Below are 22,753 nucleotides of genomic sequence, written 5' to 3'. Positions count from 1 at the left end.
ATACTCTATTTTCTTATTAATTTTTTCTATTTCTTTTTCAGAAATACAGAAAACCAGACTAGTTTGATGCAATTAGAACAGCAACTAAGTCTAATGGTAATGTGAACTACGATCATTGTTTTTCAAACAGTAATGGATAATGAAAAGCTTCAGAATTTTCATTCATTAGGACTTTCAGAACATTAATTTTAATATCAGAATCAGAGCTCATAGGGGCTTAAAATGAAACACTTGGTTTTATCAAATATGATGAAAGTGCAAGATCTCTATTTTGACAGATATGAACCCCAAGAACCAAGCTTCCACAAAGGAAATAATAAAAACACTTACTTATTCGGTACTCAGCTCTTAAATCCTGAATAAGAGAAGTACATATTGAGAGAGAGGTACTTAAAACGTTTCCATGGATACAGGATGATGCCAATAAGGTCCATGTTTCTATCTGAAAAGGTGCCCCTGCAGAGACATACAGCTTGGTGAGTGGTTGTTTATACAAGTAAGTAAATAGGAACCTTATTTATCTTACAAAGAGCTCCTGACCCACAGTTTTTCTCATCATTTTTTCAGAAGGAACATTTTGATCCTTTTAAACAGCATATTCTAGCAAAGTACACACTTTTGAAATTTTTTCCCTTAAAGTCGTTTGAGTTTATGGCATAGTTTTCAATTAGAAAATGGAGTATCTAGGTATGCTGCTACCAATCCCAGCAAACTTATGTTGGTGACTCTTTTTTTAACTCTGTGAGATGACACACTAATGCAAACTACATCTTTCTATTTCAATTATCAGAAGCCACTTCCAGGAAGGGAAAAAAAAAAAAAAAAGGCAAGGGGCACATATAAATTTTAAATACCCTCACCTTAATCCAGTAAGGACAAGAACACCAAGTTTTGATTGCTTCTCTCAGAAGAGTCTCCATTTACTTTAGCTTCCATTTTAAAAGTAGATGGTTCCTAGATTACCACCGCATAAGTGCTACGAACATCTAATTTTGACATCCAGCCTCTCAACACTGCATGCTTTCTAATTTTAGGAATACCTCCTATTTGAGATGTTTCAGTCTTCTAATATTTCTTTGGATAAAAAAGCACAATGAGTGAGTGAAAAGAAAGGCAATAAAATTCAATGCTTAACACAATTTAATAACATGAATTGAAATCTGTGTGTGCTGTGTTCCCATTTAAAAAAAGTTTCCTTCCAGCCACAATTAATAGAACAAAACCTCATCTTCTTCAGAGACTATTCCTGGAATACTGTAATTTTAACATCTATGTAAAGGAGGAAAGTTTTTTGCCATGTACAAGCCATTTGGCCTTCCTTCTTCTTGAAGTGATTTCTGGATAAAATAACCAAGTTGATATTTTCCATTTGAACTCGCAGTGTACTTCTGAAGAGGGATGGCAATGCTGTGTTCATTTGCCAGCACTGACAAAGGTCTGCTTGTCAGTGATACCTTTTACAGCTAAATTTACTCGGGAGTGACAGAAGCAGGTGCACCTTGGCCTGCCAGACACTTGTGCACCCGCATCACGCAGCCTACAGGTCAACTTCCAAAGGAGAAAAAGCCTTGGTCTGCAGAGCAGAGGGTGAGTGAGGCAAACACAACCCAAACTGGGGGGCTTCTCTTCAAAGCCAGCTGGTCTGGCTTTATTCTACAGGAATTTTTTTACCTGCCAGTTTCATCAACAAAGCCCTCAGCAGGTGCTGACGGGTACAACTTCCTGGAGAAGCAGAAGAAGGGCACTGGTGAGTTTTAATCAAAAAAACAATTAAAAAATAATTATTATGTCATTGGAGTGTTCTGCTTGTCACAGCCCTGGGTGATTCAGCTCTGGGCTTGTGGTTACACTCACACAGCGTTCTTCATGAGAAAGTAGATAAATTTTGTAGCCTGCTTTGTATTTTATTTGATACGGTGTTTGATTTTAGCTTCTGTTGCCAAGAAAAGTTTCTTGAAACTGACTGGATATTTATATCCAGTCAGTTTCTTTCAAACTGTTTCTATGATTCTGAACGGAAAGAACATAGAGGATTACATGCAGGAACAGCAGAACCCAGACAGTGTTGGCTAGGGGTGCACTCTGTGCCCCCCCCATCTGCCTCCTTTAAAATAAATGAGTTATCCTGGTAACTTCCAAATAAATCAAAAGGATGTGTTGTCTGTAGACTGCTCATGGTCTTTGGAGTTTCAGCAGACAATTCTGATCCTTAGAAACTCCTTTTGAACATCAACTAAATTAACAATGTTTAGAGCTTTTTACAAGACTCGATAATCAAAAGATTATCACACAAAACTGTTGCCTTACATTAAAGTGAAAATGTAAATTATGAAACAGAGGCTACATAAGAGCACTGCTTGACATGGTCCTCTTTAAAGATATGAATTTACACATTTCCTTATTTTAAAAGCCCAAATTATGCCTTAAAATATACAAATTATGTGTGTATTCTTTAATTTGCATAAGAACTTAGAAACTAGACAATGGAAAAAAATATTTATTTTTTTTCTAGAACAAAAAGATTTCAATTAATGTGGAAATGCGGGAAAGTGTGACCACATGTTAAAGTAAATATTTGGAGGATAGAAAAGCATTTTTATTATGAGTTCTATTTCAGGAACTCATTCTTTTAACTTTGTTTCACAGTATTCATTACGAATTGTTGTGTTAAATTGAAAACATTTATTTAAGAGAGTAAACAGACAGAAAACTCGACCATACGAATCTTTTTCAGTAAACAGATTCCATATTCACAATTCACTGCGCACCATAGAAGACACTAATGGGGGAGAAAAAGGAATCATATGTCAATATACAGTTAGATTGTTTCTGAAGTTGCTATACTCTCCATGTGAAAATAAATTATTTATCAGCAATAGATAGATTGAATAGTAATACCTAAATAATAATGTCCTTTTAAAGTTCTCTGATCTTTGATTTTGTTTCTGCTAGGCTGCTTGATGTGGGGAACTCCTACCTCAGTAGAGGTAGATCAGACATAATCCAAAAATAATCAATTTTCTTCATTTGGAGAGACAGAAAACTGCATAAGATATTATTTTTGTTTCTGAAATGTGCAACATGAAAATAATCACAATTTTGTTTGCTGCAAAGATATCCTACCATAGGTGAGAATAAAAGGCCAGTAGAATAAAACATTACTAGTCAAAACACAAAGTAAACCTCTAAATATGAAATATACTTTTTCGGATGGAGTATGAAATGTAGAACCCTCAAAACTAGAACTGCCTTTAAACTGAGCAATGCCTGTAAAACTCTGCTGTTACACACATAACGTTTGTAAGGTATGGAAACGAAATCCCCTAAACAGTCGTTAAAACCAAGCACTGTTAAATCCAAAGTCAGTAAATAGGAATGGCAGTTCCTGGAGTTAACTAGACATTGCACATGCCACCCTATCCATGAAAAACATTGTTTTAGAGCCTTTAGTTCTGTACAGTGTAAGTTCATCAGCATTTTACTGTATTGATTGTAAAGGCCCAGAATCAGTAATTAATGTAACAACCTCCTGGATAATTGCTTAAAATTCCAGTTAAGTTAGTCTGTATTTCACTGCATTTAGGGAAAAGAGTATTTTGTAAAATGAAATTCAGTATAAGACGTTTTGCTTTTCTAGTAAAAGATTGTTTAATGTTTCAAAATCTGGAGATTACTCACTAGATAATTTATACCATTAAATTTAAGTGCGTGACCTTTATAGGTCTTTCTGTTTTTTATTTTTGTCATCAACAGACTTCAGCACATTAAGTGAAATTCTACAATATTTCTATTAATGAAATAGTGACATATTAAAAAATAGGAAAACATTATTTAATTCACTGAAACTTTATAATTATTTCAGCTAGAAATAGAATTAGCCCTAAAATGGCTGGTACACTCCTTTATTTTTGTACCAACTATTCCCCATTAACCATAATCTCTGTTTTCTGTTTTGTAAACTATGGCAATTTATTCTACAACTATCTTTTTATCTTTTTTTATTTTGAAGAGCTACAGTGTAGCTCAGCTTTCAACCACATGTTTGTCTTTTCCAATTAATCCAAGCTTTAGTGTCAGGAAGACATCTATATTAGTTATTCCATACTGCATGTAAATAAAAAATGGGATTTAACCACAGAGTTTTGGCAAAAAACACATTTTAGTGGCTCTGGGTTGTGTTCTTCAAAAGTTAATTCATGGCTTTTCATACAGTGTTATATGGTATTTTGAAAGCATCTCATGCCTTCTCCTTTCACTTATGCTGGTGAAAACTAGACGCTTTCCACCAAAGGCAAGTTGCATATAAAAGTTAGATAAGAAGATGAGATGCATGATAAAAATCTAGGGTGGAAAGTAAGATGAATTGCCTTAATTATTGCTTCATACAAGAGCACTTAAAACATACAAATTTTCCATTTTATATTTCTATTATAAAGTGTATGAGCAAATATATATATTATATATCTACACATATTAAGTGTGTGTATGTCCATATATATATATATACACACACGTACACACACACACACACACACACACACACACACACACACATATATTAAAGAATACATATATACACTTTAAATTTGTAATTATTTTCCCCTTGGTACAGTAAGCAATATTCTTATTATACAAAATATATAGCTTTCTTCATGGACTTTCATTAAGTAATGTTTTTGTTCGGACATTCACTGGTTATTAGTCTGAGATGATCTCCCTGGAAATCAAAGGATGAGGCCACGTCAGGAAGCAATGGAGAATTCTCCGCCTTGCCAGTGTGCAGCCACGTACGGAACCATTGCCTTTCTTGGGGGCTTCAATACCCCTGAGCTCTTCTGGTGGCTGCAAAGAATGGCTCTGAAGCCACGCCCCACACCTGCACCCCACTGTGGCCCATTCCCAAGTGAAGACACCCCCAGCATTCACACACCACTCCCCATGACTGCTCGCAGCTCCTCCTTCCTATCCCATTTTAAAAATGCTGTTGCACTGTACATTCACCACAAACAAGGAAGGTCTCAAAATATACCCCTTGTCACAGTGTATAGGTACACAAACTGTTAAAAAAATTATCTTCTCCAATTAAAGTACGGACAATTTATTGCATTGTCAGATATGGAGTTTGTTCCTTTGAAAGAAAACTAGCATTATAAAGCAAGTTCTGAAAGCACCATTTAAGAAATTTTCAATAAAGACAAAAGCAATGGTGCATTCTATGCACAGCTCTAAATGCACTGGATTCTAAATCAAGTTCAAAAAATACAGCTTACAAAGAATAAACAACTAGATTTAAGCTCAGGTATATGAGTTTGCTGGAAACATGTGAAATAACTGCACAGATAATAATAATAAAAATAAATAAAATAATACACAGAGTGAATGAAAAAAGCAATTACAGCTTTATATATATACACAGCATTGCAAATATATATATATATAGCCTTATAAATACATATATATAGCATTACTAGTTCTACTTATATACTTGAAAGTTGTGCTTATAGCATATAAAGCACATGAAGTTCAATCTAATATTAATGTAGCTAATGCACTGTACCCTGAAACATGCAATCATCTGTCAGAGCAAAAAACTGAAAGCTGAATAGAATGATATGCAGCTGCTAAGGACAAATCCTCCAAAACAAACCTTTCTGTATCTGTGTTGATGGGTTTTGTCTTCTGTTTTGTTTGGGGTTTGTTAAACAAAAAAGCTCTCCCCCAGTAATTTCCATCTCTCTCTCTACTTTCTTTTTGTTGCTATAAGAATGACAATACAGAAGTATATATAATGGATGCTTTCTATAGTTTTTGCTATAGATATCTGGAGCACTTGTTTGTTTTCTTTGCTTTCTAAAGTGGAAGCAGGATACTCTCTATATAATATAACTACACTGCAAATAGCCCTTTCCATAGTATCCATCCATCTCCTGAACCTGAAATTATTGTAGAAAGAATGCTTGGTAATGATAAATTATTATTGTATTTAATAATTTTAAAGGAAGAGTATACTGATGTTGAGAAAAATAGAAGGGATTGTCAAATAATAAACTTGTATATCAGGAAATAGTTCCTACCCTTGGAAAGATATGGTTGTCCATTTCATTATGAGTCCTTGCATTAAACCAGTTCATTAGCCATTTAATACTCCACCACAATCTCACCATAGTGAGATTTTGGTTTGTATTCTTCCTCAGAAATACAAGGGAACTAGCTCCCAATTAGGGCAAAGAAGCACTTGGTTCCTTTGATCCTGGGAGAAAACATTCTTTAAATCGCTTTAAAACTGCTGGGTTTAATCTGCAAAAAGGATGTGGGAACTCCTCACTGAATCTCACTTTAATCCAAAAATTCTTAACCTGTCTACCCCCACTAGCAACAGCCCTCTTAAATTATTTCTTCCCATGTGCCTTTTGCCTCATCTTCCCCGACATGAATATCTACACCCCAAAAAGACACTTCTGTCTCACTTAAGAGCAAGACAATTTCATAATCCCCTTCCAAATATGTACCCATTCCCCATATCCTGCTCCTATAGCTAAGCTACAATCAAGAGAACAATTAAGTCACATCCAGAGATAATGAGGTTTTACAGCACAGACCTTCCAACTACTATAAATCTAGAAGGTAAAGACAAATGCTAGTTCCACCATATTTATTTGTCAGTCAAAATTTAAAAATAAAGAAGGTAACAATATATTAGGTCAATTAAAGAAGTTTCAATACATACTCAAATGGACTTAATTGAGTTGTTTAACAAAAAAAAATCCTGATGTTGCCTTTGCATGGTTTTCAGTTGCCTGACAAAAATAATAATCCCCCAATTGCAGGAACTTCAATTTAGCAGTCAGGTTTCTTCTCCTTTAACCATGTCAGCGTAGCTATCTGTAAAGTCATTGCTGAAACAGGATCTTGCCAGTCTTATTGGTGGAGGCTTGCAGAACATAACAGACCCAAAATGGGAACTTAAACCTGTTTGCATCATACAGAAGCTGTAGATAGATGCTCAAACTGGATCATATGACAGTAACAGCAACTTCTGACAAAATACATCCAAAACAAAGTACATATCCTTAATGATCTGAGGCTTTAACCTCAGTAACGTCAACTTTCTAAAGTGTTTCCATGGGAAGAGTTATAACCACTGACATCACAGCTGGAGGCTCATGGAAGTTTTAAATAGATAAACATAGGTGGCACAATTACATCTAAAAGCTGACCCAACCATTCTGCAATTACATTTTATGGTCGCAGAGGTTACGAGGTCTTCTTCACTAATCAAGAAAAGCTGCCAACCTTCAAAAGGCCTCCCTAAAATATCTAATAAAATTTTTATATTAATTATTGTTTTTATAAGAGAAATATTAGTATTACAGCAGCACTTAGAAGACATATGGGTCAACACTTGTGTTTGAAGCTGTTCAAATGCAAAACAGAAACATGAATTTAGTACTGAAGAGTTTGCAAACTCCTAAAACCAGTGCATTTTCCTAAAATGTCCAGAGAATAACCTATTAATTCTTGATATCTGCATGCAAGCATATCTGTACAAAACAGTTTGCCAGCAATACCTTCATCCTCTCATTCTACATACTAACCTATTGCTATTGTCTTCTATATTCAAATATCATAAAACATATGCAAATATCATAAAACATACTCTGTTACACCTGGTCAGATCATTGACCATTAAAATTTATACATCATTTGTTCCAACTTGGGCTCCAGAAAGTGGTATGAAATCTGAAATAGAGGCAAATTATCAGAGAAACAGCAAAAAACTGTGCAGTCATCCAAAATATAGGTCAAATTCTAGTCTGGAAAAGAGAACTTGTTTTTAGGGGAAAAAACAATTGGGAATACTGTAACAGCTGACTTTCATGTTCTACACTGGAATATGTATCTATAGCCAGAATAGGAAACCATAGTGGCTTTTAGCAAGAGGACACGAAGTTGACCAACCTTTTTTTCCCCCTTAGAACATGTTTGGTTTTGAATTTTGTTTGAATTGTGGCTAAGGGTCGATCCAAAACAAACCTCTACTTTGCTTGGCCCTCAGAATTACCATGAATTTCATTGTCTACACAGATGCAGATGCTGATCTAATTTGTAGCAGCTGTAGAATACTTAATTAAGCCTTTTCTGGCCATCTACGGCTCTGTGCTTCTGTATTGCATCATCATGCAGAGCAAGACAGACAAAAGCTTGAGTGTCACACAATTAGCAAGGGAGTGCAATCATATTTTTTGGTTTGGGTTGTGGATTTTTTAGCAAAATATCTGAAAATATCACAATACCTTAGTTAGGCAATTCCATTTCTGGAAAATAGAAGGAATGCACAACCGAAAAAAATCCATTCCCTGCTCCCAACCAAAATGAAAGGGAATCACAGGGAGATCCTCTATATTCAATGGAGGGCAATCATATGGACAAATAAATGTGGTAGCAGGAATAAGAAGGGTGGACCTTACTTAAACACTCATTCTGAAACAATTTCTGGGAGCCTTTCCTCTTGGACATAAGAGGAACTGCCCTAGGAGAAACTTCTTTAGAAATACCCAGCTGATGGTGAAAAGGTTTAAAACGTCTAAAACTGCATAAATTACCAATTAAATACAAACTTTTCTTGGTTTGTATCAACTCTAAAGGCTGTGAGAGATAGCTCTTCTGTATTGGCAATCAAGTTGAATAATAAAGATATTGTATTTCTTGGGTGAAGGCTGTTTAAAAATCGAGGTAGACTTCAATCACAGTTGTATTAAACCATACGGTAAATTACACTTCCACAAAATGCCTTGCTTTAAAAATAAAAAATATTCTGATGCTTCTGAAGCATACAAAGATGCAGAATTATCAGAGTGATGAATAACAGTTCAAGAAAATGACAACATTTCCAAAATTATTCTTCAAATACATTCCTGTATTTAAACCCTTTTAAGATGGGGAATTGATTCCAAATTTCCACTCTAAACTTACATTTGATCTATTTTTATATTTTTGCATAGGAAAAAAAAAATTAGCTTGGAATTTCACCTCATTAACTTTATGTCAGAAGAGATAGGGAAAGGGGTGTAGAATAGAAACTAATTACTGAGTTTGTCTGAGACTGAAGGTTTGCTTGCCAATTTCTGACTAGCACTGAAAAACTTCAAACCCCCCAATGCATTTCTTTCATGCAAGTCTAGACTCACATTTTTGGAGTCCCTAAATCTCAACAGGGGAAGGGTTAGTAGGTTAAATTCTTCCTTTAGTTACACTCAAGTAAGATCATTGACTACAAGTGTTACACCCCTAAAATACGTACATGTATATATAAACTATACACATTTGGTGGAATGTTGTCATAGGATGATAAGGACATTTGAATGACTTATAGAGAGTAGTGGCTAGTACAGGAACTGGAGTTACAGCATACTCAGATTAATTCTGAGGCAGAAATAGGATCTGGGTGGCCATTGACACAGGGCTGAGCTTCCATTTTAGTGTCTCATCTCAACCTGTCAGAGTATACTGGATTTCAACAGACTGCAGGGAACTTTGGATATGCCACATGGGTTTCACAGCATCCATGTTCCCCGCCAAGCACAAGATTCAACATTTCTATAGCTGTTAATTTCCTTCAGATGCAATTTCAGTCATATTTAAAAAAAAAAAAATTACATACCATAAGTATTACCTATTTCTAAAATGCATATGTGGCAAACAAATAGAGTATCACTAGGCCCAAATCTGATTCTAGTAGTAGTCTGTGTTGTCATTCACAAAGTAATAAATACTATTTTTACACTCTTTAGGACAATTTTAGTAATATGTAATCTTTAAAAGAAAACAGTTGACTATGTTCTTTAAAAGAAGGAATTTGACTATGAAGAAGTTACCTCCTATCTCTAGTTCGAAAACAGTTTAAAAAGAAATAATAAAAAAAGGCATTACACTTAAAAGAATTCCTGCATAAAAATAATCCTTGGGCAGCTGTTTATGAGATATTTAAAGGACAATATCAACTTGCAAACTACAGTTTCAGAAACTGCCTTTGGTAACAACGAAGCACTCCAGATTACTAGAACTGGATCAATTTAGCAAAACAAATAAACCCCCTTTTCATTGTTGATTTAGTGCATTTGGCAGTCTTTTTCCCTCTATAATCAGTCTCTTCCCTGCAAAGGCCCTTGAAAATATCAGCAAGGGAGCATTAAAAATCTTAGTTTTCTTTTCTTTTTTTTCTTTTTTTTTTTTTTTTCTTTTTTTTTTTTTTTTTTTTTAAAGGTGGTGGAGGGGAAATTGAAAAAACAACTTTCAAAAAGCCTGGAAAGTAACAGATAATGCCCCAGATTAGTTGACCTCCAAGCCCTCCATCAAGGCCTAAAATAAAATTATGATGCCTTTCCAGATGTTGCTACACCCCTCACCCCACGGCTGCGACGCTGGCCTGCCCATCAGTCCGTGTCCGAGCACTTCCACGTGCTACTGCAGCCTCACCAGCCTGGCCCTGTATGTGGTCGCACTCCAGCCCTCCCTGCAGCCTCTGCGCCCCGGCTCCCACCCGCCCTGCTCCAGGGGAGCCTCTGTTCCCGGGGAGCCTCTGTTCCCGGTCTGAGCTGACACGAGTGGCACCCCGAGCCTCGCTGTCACTGCAGAGTGGTGCTCCTGCCTCCCAAACCAGTGACACCCATTCGCTCCAAAGGTCGGAGCGGGGGGCAAAGGCTGTGAACAGGCTCGACTCTGAACAGGCTCCGGAGGGGGCCGATGGGGGCAGCTCTGCGGGCGGACGCCGGGCAGGTTTCTGCTTCCAGCCTCCCCTAGAGCCAGCCTTTTTATCAGGACTTTGCTATTCCCGTCCAGTCCCAAACAGCCACGGCCCTTCTGGCTGCCCCTCTCCAGCCGCAGTGGGACAGCCCCCGCTCTCCCCCCCTCCCCGGGACCACCCGCCTTGGCGTCAGCCCGGCCGGACTCCCACCGCCCCCCGCGCCGCCTCAACGCCTTCCTAACGGAGCGGGGAGGAGGAGGAGAAAGAAGAGGAGGGGGCGGTTGCTGCCGCAGCAGCCGGCACCCCAAGGGAGCTCGGGGACGCCCCGGCAGCTCCGGAGCGGTCCCAGGGCCTCCCGGGAGCTCCCTGCCCCTCACGGCTGCCCGGGGCCGCCAGACGCCCGGGCTGCGGTGCCTGAGGACATGGGGCCGGACACCGGAGTCATACCTGCTCCTGCGGTGCCTCCCGTGCCACCCCAGCCCCTAGAAATAATGAGTCAATAAATAAATTAGGAGAAGCCCCGGGGAAACAATGTGTCTGCAGGTGCGAGGGGTCGGGGCAGAGGCAGAGGCTCCTCCAGACTGAGTCGTTCCAGTGGGGACCCCCTCTCCACAGCCATAGGTGCAGACAAAAACGAGCATCTTGGGGTAAAAAAGGTTCTCCCAATGATACCCAGTGTCGCCTTCCTTGAGGCAGACCCGAGGAGATACATGCCTGAGTGTTGGCACCATATACACCTGCAGTTAAAAGGAAGAAATTAATATACCAAGCTTTAACTTTACATTTTGGCCTGGACTTTCAAACAGGCATTTATTAAACAACAAGATGGCTGTGTTTTCCAAAATGCATGTAAAATCATAAATGCCAACTGGAGGGTGGAGGCTGCAATCAATAGTTTTGTAATTTTATTGATAGTGTAGCATCCCTAAGGTAGGATGGAGTTTATAACAGCTTCTGAAAACATCAAGTTGGAGTTTATAACAGCCAAGTTACTTACAAGTAACTTAGGCCTAAGTGCACATCAGTAAAGACTCGTATTTTTTTATAGAAATTGCTTCATAAATCTCCTTAAGTATATTTAAGTATTATAGGTTTGCATTTTAATAATATACTACTTTTTGCTTTTAAACATCCAAGGTGCCGAACAAGAAGTGTAAACTCTGAAGTAACTACTATGGGAAAGATTAAGTAAAGCATTGGAGGCGGATGATTTTGACAATAAAGAGGGTGTATGTGGTGAGTGTTTAATATTTATTGCATTTATATTACAAAGTACTATTTATTATTTTGAGATTTATGTTAAAAGCAAAACCTGGAGAGCAAAACTCTACTGTGTTATGTACTTACAGGTACTCCTGTGACAAAGGCTTTCTGTAATCATTGGTTGATGTGTATAACACCATTTTAGTAATCACATGCCAATTCATTTAAAGTTAATATGTCAGCTGTGCCTACATTGCAGATATTTTTTTGCAACTAAATGATTTTGCAAAGAATCATGTGCATGTTGTTTCTTTGCAGTGGTTTTCAAAGCATTTAAATTGTGCTCCTGGAATATATATCCTATTATCTATGAAATTATCTGAGTTTATATCTTTCTGTTCATTATGAAAGCATATGGATGAGGGAATATTCTGAATGAATGAAGAATAAATACAGTACTGCTGAATAATCATGTGGGGTAGATTAATCTATAGCTTCTATTTCTCTCAAGGTGGGTTGCTGTGGCAACCACCCCAGCTCACTTTAAAATAATTTTGTAAAGCTCACTTCAAGCGCTGCACCCAGCATGGGCCAAGTTTAAAAGCAGCCAGACATGGGAAGAAGAGTTATACTGTGTTGCTCTAACAAATAGGGAGGTGGTGGAAGAGAGCAAGGCATGGAATGGAGTGGGGTTGAGCAGAACTTTAAACAGAAAATAGAAACCAAGCCACCCCAGGGTTAAGATGCAAAGGAGGTGGATCATTTCATAGTAACCTCAATGCTTTTTGGTTTAAACGCCATTAAAGGATGTAAGCTGGCAATTTCATGTCTCCTTAGGGAAGGATATGTTCTGCATCCTCAAAAGAACAAAAACGGACTTTGATAATCACCTTCAAAGGAAATGTTACCTTGAGATAATCACACTTGTAAGGGAAAGAGATGCTTGGATACCCTCTTTGATAAAGCTTTGGAGATCTTATTCTATAACTATTACACTTTGATTGATGTCTCATCATTTAAAACACTGTGTGCCTCAGGTGGTGGATTGAGAAAAAAATAATTTTGTCAGCAGTCCTACACATGAACTGTGGACATCAGAAAAGGGCAGATTTAAGTCTCATGCCAGAAATTTGAAAATGGTGCATTTGTGGAGCATCAGTAGAAGTGCATACACCAGAACAAAGGTTTTTCACTGCTTGAAATTATCCCAGATTTTTAAATGAAATGCAACAAATGAGAGGAAAAAAAATCCTAAACACTTCAAATGATACTGCATAAATTCATGCCTTACCTAACCCTGAGATGAGTGAGAAAGCCTGATCCCTCCCGTTTGTTTGTCCATCTAGCGTCTGAACCCTGTTTTAAAAATCGAGGAGTCTTTTACATGAGCTTGATAAATTGTACTCGTGACAAAAACTTGGCATGGCTTTAAGGTGCTCCAGTATGTGAAGGTCACAGCTATATAAAGATTAGGCCACAAGTGCCCACATGGAGGTGTAGTTGATGTTCCAAGCTGCTCTATACTTTGATTTTCTGAAATACTTGCTTACTCTAATAATTACTTTCAGAATATGACAGTGCTTGTCTTCTGTGCTGCCAATCGAAGGGCTGTGTTACCAACTAACCAGAAACCAGAAAACTTACACATCCTGCACAAAATAAAACAGATGACAGTCATTTTCAATTAGAGCAAAAAGTGTGAAGTCTTAAAAGAGTTTTCTATTTTTACCACTAAGAATATACAAATATTACTGGATAGTTGGAAGCCGCGCTGGGAGACCAAAATTGTCTGCAGAAGAGGCATAGCAAAGGTACAACCCATGTTAACTGTTCTGCGTTTCTTTCCTGCTGTGCTTCCCTCCAGACCAGAGGCTGAGAAAGTATTTCTTCCCCAGTGTTTTTTGGGCTCTGCTCCTGCCACTGCAGAGCGTATGTGCCTCTCACGACCATGTACAATGTGCTTGGCTCGTGTCTGGCTGCCTGTAGGTTCTGGGCACATCAGTATCACTATCTTTGTTGGTGTGGGTGCATCTGTAGCGTGTCACTGCCTGCCCATGGAGAGTTGTGCACTCTCACCCAGACGAAGCAGGGCATGATGAGATCCGCAGTATTCTCTAGGGATCTGCGTTTAGAGCAATTGCAGGGTGCTTGTTAGAGCTGCCTGAGCTTTGTTTTGCTCTGACCATGCTTTGAGCATCCATGTTTTAGTAAGTATAGTCGTACTGAAAAGGTATTTATTCACTGTCAAATATTTTGGAAGTAGGTCAGTGGCCCAATGAGATGTTTATAGGGGAAAAGACTGCAAGACCTGTGTTAAAATAAACCAAACATATATTTATCACTGTGTTTGAATTCAGTCATTTGGTTTTATCATGTGTGCTGTTCCTATTTGCAGTACCTTAATCTATCATAAAAATAATGGTCTGTGCCTTTACAAACTCCCCTGCTGCTCTCAAAGGATTGTAAAAGTTGGCTATCTGCATGGAAATTAAAACAAGTATCTGCAAGGTCCAGTTTTACTCACAAATTACCCCATGTGCTTAATCTGGATTCAAGCTCCTATACAGTGCAGTCCTTTCAGTCCGGTTTTAGAAGTAAATGAACGTATTAAAAAAAAAAAAAAAAAGAAAAAAAAGAAAGACAAAAAAAAAAAAAAAAGCCCTGTCCTCTCACACAGCGTGCTGCCAGTGCTGCATTTCTGCGGGTAAGTCTGACACGAGATCGTCTCCAGCAGCCGGCCGTGGCCAGGACCCGCGCAAGAAGGCGAGCGGGCCGGGATCCGGTCGGTGCTCCCCGTCGAGAAAGGGCCGCTGCGCCGGCACTGCCCCAGGACCGCTCCCCACGCGTCGGGACGCCGAGCGGCATGAGTTGGGGAAGTTGGGCTGCTCAGCGAGCGAAGGGCTCAGGAGGGGGAGCCCGGCCAAGGTGCGAGGGGCTGGGCGGCAGGTCTGTGAAAAAGGAGGGGAGGGCCGAGGGGCCGCAGCCCCGCTGCGCTCCGGGGGCGGCGCAAAGGCCGGCGACCTCCAGGCCGCCAGGCGGCCGCGCGCCGGCTGTGCCCCCTCCTGGCGCCCGGCCCGCCCGCCGGGGGCGAAGCCGCTCCAGAGGTGCCGTCGCCGGCACATTGGGGTGGCGACTCGCAGGGACGGCTCGAAGCCCCTCTGCCCCACAGGCTCGGCGGGCGGGCGGGCGGGCTCGGCCCCCGGGCGGCCCCGCCGCGGATGTGCTGCTCCGGGCGGTGCGCGGTCTGGCCCCGCGGCTGCCCTGCCCTGCCCCCTGCCCTGCCCTGCCCGCCCTCCGCTTTCTGCGCTACCGTCCCCAGGAGGGGGAAACGCGCACTGGGTCGCCGCCTTTTCTTCGCTCCGTATAATAAAGGATTGTCATTAGGTTTGCGTGTGGCATATGCCATTACCCCCACCGTAGAACTAAAATTAGCAAAATGTCAGGAATGGAAAGATTGATTCACCCAAGATGCAATTATCATTTAAAAAGTGCTTGATTGAGGTGCTGATGCTCGGTGATTTATTCTGCATTCCATATACATAATTAAAGTAGTGTAGTGGAGCAATTTATCAATCTAGTTTAGACTAGAGGGGCAAGGAGCTGCTGCCGCTGCTGCTGCTCTATGTTTGTTTTATTAAAACGCTTTAGGGATCTGATCCCGCCCCCTTTTTGCAAGAGTGAAACTGATTATTTCTCCAGCTCGGGAGGAGAGTGTCATTCGTTTGGGATTGTGGGAGAGGGAGAGAAATAGAGACACAGAGAAGGAGAAGAAAAGGGAGGAAGAGAGAGCGAAGCAGAAAAGGACACTTCATCAGGCGTGTAGTTTGAATCCCTTTCTCGCCTCCCCCTTCCCGTCCGCGATGTTACAAAGGCTGTGAGCTGTTCGCCTTTTCCCATTCGCCTGCTGTCACTTCCTTCCTGGACGATCTCAGGACGAGTCCGGTTACTTTTAATCCGACCAGCAGCTCAGCCACTTTCTCCTCCTCCACGCTGCACACACGCGCACACGCGCACACACACACACAGATACACCAGGCATCTTTCTGGCTGCTTATTGGATTGACTTTGAAGGTTGTGTGTGTGATTCAAGGCGGCTGCATGTTGAACCAGGTGGTGAATATTTAAGGCTGGAAGAAGTAAAGGGATTTTTTCTTTTTCCTATAAAAGGAAAATATCTGAAGGACTAGTCTGATCATCCAAACAGCTAAATTTTTATAATGTAAGTACGTATGAAATTCAGCATTGGAATAAAATATAGTGGGCATGGTACAAAAGTCCTAGGTACATTTCCTATTGCGTTTGAAAAATGTATCAGTCATTTTATGTGGACTGGGATTGAGGTTGCTTGCAGACGTTTTAAATGTATAATTGTGCAGTTGCTTAACAGTAACTTGTTAGACAAATTACATAGTTAAATCACTATCTAGTAAATTATTGCTGACTTGTCTGTATCAGTGTCATAAGTGTTTAAACTTTGATGAAGTTAGTTTTCATTATTTGTGTGCTTGATATTGAAGTGTTGGAATCTTATTTGATTAAAATAGTTCACTAAAAGCCTATTTGATTTAAATAGTTCACTAAAAGCTATGACCTTGTAGTGCATGCACTCTGATTTATCAAACTAAGGATCCAGTTTGAGTTAAATGCTCTTAAACTTCGTTTTATCACAGGCTCTTCTGTTCTTAAGTTTAGGTAGTGCGTGCTTGCAAGTCTTTAACTTTATGCATCTTTCATTTGAATACTTACATTTGTGATGGAAAGACCCCTTGCACTGATGTGGGAATTTAAGTCATGGACTGCAAACCTCTTTTGGAATAGTATGCTTTGGTCTTTATGCAGTACTTTGAGTAATCTTTACATTTGTTGACACAAAGGAGTAGAGCTAATCAGCCTTACAGAACTGGCTGGTGTAGTTGCAGTACAGTTGCATACAGGCTAAGATAAAGTTTAATGTAAATGATAGACTTATAAGACTATTGGTGCATTATGTAACTGTAATACTTCGTGTTTACCATAAAACTTAGCGTGACCTTCTGTCAGCCTGAAAAACAAAACAAATATAAAGACAAACTAATAACTCCCTTTCTCAAAAAAAAAAAAAAAAAAGAGCAAAGCAGCACATTGCAAAACAAAACTTAATGAATCATTGTGGATACCTAGACATTGTGTTTTACAGAAAAGTTCTATTTTCTTTATTGTATATAATGGTTATTTTTACCAAATACCTGCATTCTCATATTAAATAAATACCGTAATACACAATTTAAGACTAAAGATATGAGAATTAAGCAGAAAAAGGCACTTCACCAGTATTTTACTGGTGATCAGAAAAGAATTGCTTTGACACAAAATTTTCCTAGCACATATATGACGATCAGCTTAATAGCAAATGTCCTAGCTTCATATCTGTACTTTAAAATAACTACAAGATGAATGATAAATTATATTAGATGCAACTGTGACTAGATTTCATTCATTCGCACTTTCCTGGCTATTGTGGTTGAAGAATAAAGATGTTTATATGGAGTATAATGACTAAACCCTAGAGGCTTGGCAGGGCATGAAAATATTACCACCTGTGAACAAGTACTAGCCTCTGTATTTGAGGCTGTGTACATACATACTGATTTCCAGTTTAAATGATCTGACAAATGGGTACTTTGGGGAATTGTTATTTTGTAAACGACTTTTGTTACCTGATTTCAGGTACCTTACATGAATTCAAAGAACCTGCAAAACTTTCTTACTTTATCAGTTTTCTTAAAATACCTCTTATATTATTCTTTCTATACCAATGAGTACATAATTCATACTGTGTCTAACACTGAAGTCTCTGCTCATGCTTGAGTTCCTTTGGAAGTGCTAGAAAAATTCCCTGAAGAAGAACTTAAGACAGTGGCCCTTAATTCAGGGTGTTTATGTTCCTTGTCACACACGTACGACGCACAAGTTTTTTATTTTAAAAACTTGTTCATATATATTTTTACCAGTATGCCCTACATAGCTAGTATGAAAAGATAGTTCTGGGACTTGAACATGGAAACCTTCTTTCATGCAATCAGTTCCTACAAAACTAGTCCCACTGTCAACACTTTTCTTGTGTGAAAATGAGCAAGTCACAGGGATAATGATTTACAGGATCAGGCCCAAGGAGACCTAAACCTCTTGCCTGTCCCAAAGCTCTCACAGGACAGAGATGTAAAGAATGTCACTTTCAACGTCCTTTAAAAGAATGCAAGGATCAGATACTGTCTGTATCGTCTCAAGATTAATTGACCAAGAAAAAGGAAACTTAAGTTTAAGAGCCTTATAGAAATTGGTACTAAATGATGAATAGTCTTTGAGAGAAGTCTTTTAGAGTAGTATATTTCTGAGCTGCTAGTTTTGGAGCATCAGAAGAAAATTCCGACAAATACTTTCTTACTATGATTTTTTTTTCTAATATGGGATCAGCAAATTTTTCTTACTTTTTTTAAACAATTCATCTACCTGCCACATGTATATTCAAAACCAGAGCTACCTACCACTCTTACATGGTTCTGTTTTTAAAACACCTAAAATATATTGAGAGGAATGAAGCTTTCTGAAGCTTTTCCCAAATGTTTGCCTAAGAGAGGTTTTGATAACTCACTATTCAGTAGATAAATGTAATTACATAGAAAGTTAGGAACTGAGCAGGAGTTTTTAATAGAATACTTTTGCGACCTTATTTTCTTTTAATTTTACTTCTCTGTAACAGGTTAATTTATTGTTCACCGGAATAGTTTAGTTCATCTTCAGAGGCAGCTAAAGATATTTCTACATCTCATTGAGCAAGAAGTCATTAATTGCTATTAGTTACTTGAAAGAAAAAGCATTTGATACGTAGGCTTCATTTTTACCTGTTTGACATCACTGCTCTACATTGCATGATAATTTATCAAAAAATCAAGTGCTGATACTCTTTTGAAAACACTAATGATGAAGATGAACCTACATAAGGTGCTATATATTTTCAAGGATTTTATGATCCTTGCTCCAGCATTTTGAATAATAACCAGAACATTTATATTTGTGATGTATTTTAAGTTTTAAAATTTTGCTTTATGATATCAGCAGAGAGATTTTGCTATGTTCTCATTTAGGCTCTATAGTAACTTGGATATAAAATACATAAAAATTATATATGTAAATCTCAACAGCTAGAAAACTTCAAGTTTAAGAGTAGGGTTATAATTCTGGTATTTGAAAAGGTTGAAAATACAATTTTGCAACCTATTGCAGAAACAAAATGGGCTTAGAAGATCAGAGTCAGCAAAACAACTGATGCTGCAAGTAAAAAATTGAAAAATTGAATTTCTTAATTTTCTATTTTTAAAAGTAATTGTTCGGGTCCTCTGACCAACTTTAAAGTCATTTTGTCAGAACTGATGGTCAATGCTGCATGTGGACAGGTGATTAAAAGCAAGTGTCTTCAGTCCTCCACTTTAATGTCACTGTCTCATTGACTGCAGTGCAGGAGAGCTTGTCTATTCACTGGAATCTGTCATCTTTAGGAAATCAGACCAGCTTATAGAGGCGATTCACAAAACCAACAGTGACAACAAAGTCTTATGTGCCTTACAAAAGAAGGATTAGGCAGTTCACATGTCATTGTGATTGGGCAGAGATAAAAGCTGATTGCTGCAACATGGCAAGGCACACTTCAATTTTAATTGATTATTTTATGACTATAACTATAACTCTGTTGCTTAGTAATTGTTAAATGCAACTCAAAGCAACGAAAACTGAGTTTTGACATTACTGATTTTGCATGACTATTTTGTGAAAGGTAGAGCCACTTGTGGCATTGTTACGCAAATTTTATAAATGCTGTTTAATACACCGCTTTTGGGAAATATAATTAAAATGTAGTAGATTAGTACTCTGGGATTTTTTTAAAAAATATTTTTGTCTAGATGATATCCTGTAAACAGCAATTAAAAGTTCTTAAAAGTGCTTAGGACTTAAAAATGCCTAGGGGCTAAAAAGTGCCTAGAACTATACTAAATTCACTGCACTTACCCTATTAAGAGCTTACAAGAAGATTTATCAAAAATTATAATATTGAAGAACAAATAAGTCATTTTATTCTGTTATTTTTAAAAATGTAACGTGTTGTAAAACTATTCTTTGTGTTGCATATGTGAACATAGTAGTCTGGTTTAAAAATAGTTAAGAAATTAAGTGTTGTCCTTATATTATTATGTCATTTATCAGTGAGAATAGAGTTTTGCCTATTTGCCTAATTTAGTTATAATGTACAGCCTTTAACATTTGGAAGTATGAAACTCGCAAGCTGATAACTCCTATGATAATTTCTTACCATTTTTCAAAGGAACTCCTTTTTTTACCCAACTGATGCCTCCTAGTGTTTCACATAATAAAACACTAATGAGTCAACCATAAATGTAAACATTGTTTTTGTCATTGTCTTCATCTTCTGTGATACATAAAATTAATATTTATGTATTTAATTTTGTATGTGTTATTGTAATCAGGAAACTCACATAAATTCAGATGTTTCATCTTAGTGGATACTGAAGGTGCATTTTTATTTTCTTTCATTCTCGCTTTGCCTAGCTGTATATTGAAAAGTTTAAGTTATATTTTAAGTAAATTTTCTTTTTGTAGTTTTGTTTCCTATGTGCATTAAACCAGCTTCTCAACAATGTATTATTAGGCTCAAATGTGAATTTTAAAAATTTTTGCAGGCTTTAAAAGTAAGCCTTCAAAATAGGCAATAAATGCAGTTATAGAACTGTTTGAAATATCCTGAAGTACCTCATGGCCAAATAAAATGAAAAAGACTGATCTGAGGCGCACTCACTCACTACAGTACTCAAAGAATAGTTTCAAATAGTTTCAAATAACCAATTCCTGGTTATTTTACTGCTTTATAACAAGAAAACTGTATTAAGACAGTCTTCAAATTCACAAAATGTGCACCTTACTCTTTTAATGGTCTATTTGCATGATCAGTACTTCTGAAAAGGCGATCATGTGCATAAAATATTGAAACGGAACTTGAAGTGGTAAAGACTGAAATACAGTGTCCTTTTCTTACAAGTGCATTCTGGACATATAACTCACTAATATCTCAAAAACCACTCAGCTGTATCATAAAACAGTAGAATTATATATATATTATTTTTTAATTGAAGTATATAATTTTCAAAAAGTTTTCTAGCATCAGTGTGACAAAATAAAACATATGGTCCCCAGTTGTATATTGAATCTGTCAGGTTCAGTCTTACAATATAAAGAAGCTGCCAAAACTGAGCACACTCTTGCACAATTTAATGTCACACAGTTTTATGTAAAGTATGAGATCAATTTGATGATTACACTGATAATAAAGTCTATTATTCTAAGGCTTTCAAGAAAAGCAGTGGAATTCCTAGGTACTTGTTCAACTCGGGAAGTTTTAAAGAGAAATAGAGTGCATTTGCAATTAAAATATCAAAGTTTAACAGCTAATACAGGTAATAAAAATTTGTATCTTCTTCTCAATGAATGTGTGGTAAATTTAGGGACCTGCTTACAGATAAAATTCTCACTGAATACAGAGAGTTAAATCTATGTATGCAGATCTTGGTCATAGGAATTAGTATTTGGTTTTAGAATACTTCAAAAATGCTGATTTTAGAACTGTGTTTTGCCACCAGCCCTGTTAATATCACATTTTTCTCCCAGTAGCTTTAAAGTGCAAAGAGACTTTTTCGATATCTGTCATTTATTTAATCCACTAAACATCACATAGAAGTGTAGTCTTTACACTTCCTCACATATTGAAAGTATTTCAAAGTATGCAAATGGCACCTGTTATTCAGCCAGGAAAGCTAACGTACTAGTAATAGAATTTTCTCATGTAGTTACGTGGCTTCTTCCCTTGCAAAGAGAAAACAAGTCTGGAAAAAAAATAGAGGGAAGTGTAGAGAAAAAGAATCTTTAAGGAATTTCAAGTTGTTACTCTGAAATACAGCCAATCAGAACTCCATCTGGCATTTTCACCCCTTCTTTCTTTTTTTTTTCTTTGAACAACTAAATGCATTTAGGTTGCAGAAATATGTCCTAGTAAATTCTACAGGTGCCTTATCCCACTTACTTAGAACCAATTCTGGATAAATTATCTGAGAATTATTTTAATACTGTATGGAATATACACTGGTGCAATATGGATTCAGTAATCATACCAGTGAGGTCTGTAGCCTAGGCCCCATTTGTAATCCCCTGAACAGGTGATTTAGCAATCTCCTGCTCCAGCGGGGTGGATGCACTTATCTCTGCCTTCTACCACCTTCCATGGCATTGGAAGGCTACAAGAGTTCGAGTGAAAAGAGCTCCAGAGATTCTGACCAGTATAACCAATCCACAAAAGTCAATCAGTATCTGCTGCCTTCATTTAAGTTAACCATAAGGCAGCCCACAGATTAGGACGGAATTGAACAGATGGCATAAAACTCCTCTGCCTTCTTTTCCCAGGTTATAAAGCCGATATGAAACTTAGAATTAAATCTAACAGGTCTTCTCTGATTCCTATTTCTTCATCTATATAATTGATCAAGCGAAGTTTATAATGAAAATTATTAGCCAAATACCAACTTAGGAATTCCCCCCTAATGTTTCCATCTTTTACCTCTCTTACTGTAATCACAAAATGTACAGCTAAGTAAACTGAATTAGAAACATTATTTATGTTTGCTTTTATAGATACAGGATGCATGCCACTTCTGGAACCCATGGTCAGTTAAATTTCACTATTTACTTTTAAGTGGTCAATCAATA

The 22,753-nt window shown here is 37.8% G+C and overlaps 1 protein-coding gene across 22 annotated transcripts in view; it reads left to right on the top strand.

Moving 5' to 3' along the window:
* The first annotated feature begins 1,516 nt into the window (after window positions 1-1,516).
* Window positions 1,517-22,753, top strand: part of MEF2C (myocyte enhancer factor 2C) — a 134,550-nt gene continuing 113,313 nt past the window's right edge. For 15 of the 22 annotated variants that reach the window (XM_064641824.1, XM_064641833.1, XM_064641839.1 and 12 more), the window contains exons 1-2: window positions 1,594-1,747; window positions 11,882-11,980. The gene's annotated coding sequence lies outside the window, so the exon portion shown is untranslated. The other 7 variants (XM_064641829.1, XM_064641827.1, XM_064641828.1 and 4 more) reach the window with 5 other exon arrangements.

This window comes from Pseudopipra pipra, chromosome Z (genome assembly GCF_036250125.1).
Source record: "Pseudopipra pipra isolate bDixPip1 chromosome Z, bDixPip1.hap1, whole genome shotgun sequence".
In the NCBI taxonomy this organism is placed as follows: domain Eukaryota; kingdom Metazoa; phylum Chordata; class Aves; order Passeriformes; family Pipridae; genus Pseudopipra; species Pseudopipra pipra.
The sequence above is the reverse complement of the archived record's forward strand: the minus strand, read 5'-3'. Positions and strand labels throughout refer to the sequence as shown.